The sequence below is a fragment of the Buceros rhinoceros genome, unplaced genomic scaffold, assembly GCF_000710305.1.
Source record: "Buceros rhinoceros silvestris isolate BGI_N320 unplaced genomic scaffold, ASM71030v1 scaffold345, whole genome shotgun sequence".
Classification (NCBI taxonomy): domain Eukaryota; kingdom Metazoa; phylum Chordata; class Aves; order Bucerotiformes; family Bucerotidae; genus Buceros; species Buceros rhinoceros.
Window position 1 is genome coordinate 1 of NW_010413167.1, and position 5,920 is coordinate 5,920.

General features: G+C 42.3%; 1 protein-coding gene across 1 annotated transcript in view; it reads right to left on the bottom strand.

Annotated features, from left to right (window-relative positions):
• Positions 1-3,955: 3,955 nt before the first annotated feature.
• The window catches only part of CRY1 (cryptochrome circadian clock 1), a 19,921-nt gene continuing 17,956 nt past the window's right edge, over positions 3,956-5,920 (bottom strand). The window contains exon 15 of the mRNA XM_010136611.1: positions 3,956-4,621. The gene's annotated coding sequence lies outside the window, so the exon portion shown is untranslated. The remainder of the gene's footprint in view (positions 4,622-5,920) is intronic.

Here is a 5,920-nt window from a genome sequence, read left to right on the forward strand (position 1 = left end):
GGGGGTAAGCAGCCCCCGAGGCCGCACGCGGGGAATCATCAGTCGCGGAGGCTGGAAAAGACCTTTAAGATCGCCAAGTCCAACTATTGGCCCCGCACGGCCAGTCCACCGCTAAACCACGTTCCTCAGTGCCACAGGTACGCGTCTTTTAAATACCTGCAGGGACGGTGACTCTGCCAGGGCCCCGGGCAGCCCGTTCTCCACGCCACTGCGCAAGGCATTGCAGGCAGGGAACAAGAGTGCCCCTCCGGGCACCTCTACTGCTGTAGCTTGTAACGTATGTTTTTCCTTGTAACGCATTTTTTCCTTGCATCTCACACTCAAAAAACCAAACAAACAAAAAACTGAGTTGTTCAGACTTTAAAGTTTTAGCAAATAGGAGAAACTGCTTCAAGTATATGCATGGAACAGAACATTTTAGTTTAACTTACCGTAAAACTTGAAAGTAGAATTTTAAAATAATAAAGCTCACAGACCTTAATAAGTAGACAACAACAATAGTTAAAACATTGTTAGGTCTGGGCTGGCCACCAGACGAATGACAGATGCTCTCTATTAACACCTCTCCCTTCCCAAAGGGGAAGAGAAAGGGAATGAGGGAGAGAGACTTAGGGATTGGAAGAGGAAACTAAAACAGCTTTAATGAGAATAATGATGTGTATGTCTATACATACAGATATACACGAATACACAAACCAAGTATTGAACACAACTCCTCAATGGCAATCACACCACTGTCACCACTGATGCTGCAGAGCAGGCACTGGGAAAGTCCCAGACTAGATTTAGCAGCAAATGGAAACCAGATTCAGGAATACAAGGATTGGGATTGAAGGCAGAAGAACAAAAGAGAGTCCTCTTCAGACATCGGCCATTCAAAAGAGAGCTTGACCCTTGTGATCCCTCAGCTTTATACCAAATAAAGTCTCTTCCAACCAGATGATTCTATGACGTCTATGGGCTGGAACACCTTGTTGGTCAGTTTGGGGTCACCTGTCCTGTCCGCTCCTCCCCACAGGTGCAGCCTCTCACTTACTGCACCCCCATCGTGGCACACAGGATTTAGCAGTGACCTGGGTCTGCACAGGAGCAAGTACAAGCAAGAGCCTTTCTGCACCCCAGTCCCTGGTAGTGACTGCAAACATCAAGTGTTGTCACTTCTCGAAGCAGACACTGTCTGCAGAAATACACCATTAACTTCAGAAAGTGCCGTCACTGAGCAGACTGAGCTGGACAGTGAAATCACTGAACAGAATGAGTTCTGTTCTGACTCAAACCAGGATAAATCTAAATCAAGAACTTGTTATTTACCTCTGAGCATCACTTTCAGCAGCCCAAACCACCTGTAAATACAGAGGTACAGTTCCCCAGGTGTTTGCAGATGGCTGCCGCAAGCCCTGCCGTGATGGAAACCAGACTTCAAACCACCACCCGGGGGAGCAGTGCGGGCACTCAGCTTTGTTCCCAAACTGCATTTTCCTGACAGGGTGGGGAAGTGGTAAACCCGTGTATCACAGCTCACTGCTGCTCTGGCTCTCACCAAGTAAAGACAGGATTTCTAAGTTATAGGAAGGTTCATGTAAACGTCACTTATCTTCAACAGAAAAGAGTCAACTATGTTGCTAAGCACAGCAAAAAAAATGTAACTGACGGGTACTTCACATTCCAAATTAGCCCAGAATTCCCTCTGCAGGCCCTTTGCAGGTTTACTCTCAATTTAATTCCTTTCATTCCCCTCCTTTCACAAACCTCCTTAAGTAGGTAGCAGCAGTACAAGTCAGCCTGTGCAAGTTCCTTTGGAAACACTTGGTTCCTGAAGGCTTAAAGATACTTGAAGTTTATTTCTCATCACAAATACCAGCTACAGTTGTCCCTCCGCACTCCCAAAACACATTCTCTTGGGATTTGGTTTCCAAAAACCCTCAGCCTACAACGCTCCTCTCCCCATCCCCTACCAGATCAGGGAAGGGCCAGCTAAATCCCTTGGGAATGGAGCTTTCTTGAGGAATAATTTAAGCTCCATTTCTGGAGGAGAGGTCTAGTAATAAACAAAATCCTGGCCCTCACCCACAGTAATACATGTCCAACTCCTCCTTAAAAACCTCAAGGGGATACTGGGCAGGGGGAGACAACCTTTGCATGTTACAATAGTTTTGGTCAATTTTTCTGTGCAGCCAAAGCCTCAGACTTTTTTAATATACTTTTGTGGTTGCAGCAAGAACTAGTGGGAATAAAGAACATGAAGCAAAGGGTTTTTATGAGGCTACTGCTACTGAGAAGGCAACTTCTCCCCTCTCTCACACTAACCTACTTACAGGCTGTTTCTTCTGCTGCAGTCCTGACACCAGATCTCATTCAAGGCAGCAGACAAGTTAAATAGCATCTTCACCACAGCTTTTCTTTTGCTAATCAAAGGACCCACTTACCCAAGAAGAATCCTCCTTTAAGCATTTAAGGTGAGAATTAACTTACCATAGAAACTAACTCCTTGGGAAATTTCTTCTTTCATTTACTGACCTTCCAGAGTGGTTGCAGGGAAGGGGACACTTCAGCATATGTTCTTACCTTGATGGAGCTTCTCTGTGGGAGTTTCATTGCCTATTAACTCAGGAAAGCTAGGTGGCATATTTCATTTGGATGGTGCGATTTCTTTTTAATACAAAAGTCAGCAAAAAAAAATCCAATATGATCTTGACAGAACACCTCCCAAGACAGCGTAGGCCTGTAGTCTTGTTTTATTTTAGACTATTTTAGTAGAATAAACAATTCTTCTGTTTATGTATGTCCCTAGGAAAACTCTCCATTCTACTTGGACTGATCTGTGGAAAACACTTTGCATCTACTTCTCCATTCCCACTGTTGAGATCTTTTTTTCTTCCAAATCAAAGATTCTCTGCCTCAAGACAGTAAGCATGGCTGTATTTTCTCAGTAGTACTTTTGATTTTGCTACTGTATCCAAATCAGTATGCAGGTATTTATATTAACTACTGTGTAAAATCTACGAGCACGCAGAACCATCTCTAAACATCTGAGATAGTATTGACCGAGTAGTCAGCAAACCTGATGTGTTTTTAGAAACCATCATTCTCGAAGAGCAGCAAATTAGCTGCAGTGCAGGAAAGGCTACCAGCCTATCCAGCAAATTGCAATCCCAAGGCCACTTGGAAAGTACTGCTTCCTATTTTATCACGTGAGCCCAAGACATCAGAGGCAGATGTTGGTGGTCTGGCAGTAGAGGTTGAACCTTCCTGCTAAGATTCCATTAAATCCTACGGCAGCAGAGGGGCAGTCTGACAAAATGGCACCTGACATGGCAGGGCGTATGAAGCAAAGGTGTGTAATTAATTCCTCCACGCAGAAAACATTGCACCCATGGATACCCATCAACGCTGCTGAATGTTTATGGAGACCAAACAGTGGGTGTCAGCACAGTGAGGCAGTTGGTGGCGCATTTCAGCAGTGACAACAGTGACGGTGGGTCACCTCCCCAGTGCAGATTTTTACGAGTGCAGCACACAGGCTCCTGTTCATCGCTGGTGAAGATGCACAGCCAATGGAGGTGACCGTGTTGAAATACAGTGCTTTGTGGTTGAGAATTTGCTCTATCAAACAGTGTTATTGTGCTCTTTGCATCTGTTGCAGTTTCCATGGAAATACTATATAGTATATAGGCATTACTTTTGGAGTGATGTACATATAACCAAAAACCACCCCAGATTTTGAAGAAACAATAAATACATTTGTGAAAAACACTTAATGGGAAGAATATACATGTGTGCACTTTCAACAAAAAGGCCTGAATAACTTCGGACAGTGTTTTGCTTCCATGAAAGGTAGTACAGCTCACTGTTCCAGATGAAGTCTGAAAGTGACACTTCCCTCTTTTTCCAAAACAGCTTTGTTTGGAAATAGGTACCAGAGCAATAGGTACACAAAGGAGAGGCACACGTATCTATATATACACTTTTATTTTATTAACAAGGTATGTCATTACTGAACAAGGCAACCGGGAAATACAAGGACTGGACATATACATGAAAATTGTACAGCTTGACAAAAAATTGGCATATGACTTATATACAGATGTGATTAATAAAGGTTACAACTCTACTGTATTTGATTAAACACAGTCCTAAGCACTTATGTTATGGAAATACGAAGTTGATCATACAGAGGTCAAGTTCTGGAATCTAAAAATAATAACAATTTAAAAACCTCAAAACCTGCTATGACCATCCATTTTACAGAATATCACTACAGCTTTTCCTACCACCATATACATGAAAGATTATCAAAAATATATTGATGCGTCTATGGCTAATCATGGATGTTTATATTTACATTAAATTAGCAAATCCTTCACCAAATACTTTATATACAAAACTCAGTTTGCCTTTTCTGAAAGACTCATTAAAAAGTTAAAAAGCATAGAAATGCCAGTTAGAAATAATGCATTCCAAAAATTGGACTTGTTTACAACAACTGAGAACAATTGAAAATAATTTATGAAAAAGTATGTCATTTTAGTACACGTACTCTGACAATACTTTAGTTCCAATACACAGTAGCAGGAATTTTGTCCTGTGTGTTCTTTGAGTGGTATCTTCTCTTCCAATACTGCTGCAAGAAAAAAGAAAAAAATTATTCTTAAGCAGTTTATCCGAGTCTTTGAAGAAGGCAGAAATAATTCAAGAGACCAATATTCTTTCCCCTTCTCAGTGCAGGAAGCCCCGTCCCCATTTGTATTGGCTCAAATACTCAGAGCTCTTACTTCTTCTTACTAAGAGGCTAAAAGGGGAAGGGGGGGATGGGGGGGGTAGAAATAAAGAGAAACCCAACAGCCTCTGTACTTGAGCACTATCAGAAGATGCATATCCTTCTGCCAGCAGTGTTTTTAAGCAGATCTTGGCTGATTTCTGTATTTCACTCTAATGCTTTTGCAACAGGATTTGAACACCCCTAACAAAACCAGCCTTCTCTGCCGAACTTCCACCCCTCCAACCTGTCTCTCAATTGAAAAAGAGCTTAGACAGGAACCAGGCGTTCACTCTGCAGGCATTTCTTCTACACAGACACGAGCACCTAAGGAATTCTGCAATACAAAACATGGATGCTGAATGAATCTACACGTACTAAGAATTAGACAGCTACTGAAACATAGAATCTCTTGGAATTATGTTCCACCCAGGTTCATCCAAGTACCACAAATCAGTTTGAGAACCCAGAAGCGCAGCTTACAGTGCTTCCAATCTGGGAGAAAACAGCAGATGGACCAGTCACTAAGGTCTCGGCTCACTGCAAGTGACAGGCATTATGGAAACAACGCTGTGATTCTTCACTGAACCAAATCAGTACAACACAACTGTTTAAAATGCACCACAATAACTTTGTCAAAGTTCCGACACCACATAACAAGCAAAATCAGATCATATGGTCAAATCCAAATGACATGGATTGACTTTTCCTTTTAATCTCTAGAGATGCTGAATGTGTCTTCTGTACTTGCTATAGGCATGCCTACCTTCCAAACCCACCAAAGTCTCTCCATGTGCTATTATCTTGCCTATGTGCTGTTCTTATTCTTCAAACACCATAATGACCAACTCCTAACTTGTTTTTTTTTTTTTTTCAAAGAGAAGGATGGAACGACATCTCAACCACCTCTGCAGCCACACTCCTAGTGTCAAAATCTTGTCCCCCCCTTGTTTCAGACAGCCCTCCATTCTTTGGCTTTCCTCCTACGTAATTACTCCCTAACTTGACTTTCAAGTCATCTTCCTTGCTCCTCTCAAATCAAGCTCACTAGGGGAAGGGGTATCTTTGCCCTTCTTTTTTCTCTGCCTTGTTGCTAAGTAACTTTATCCGAAACATGAAATCCACTCATCTTCTCTGGGCTGATGATTTCACACATATCGAACT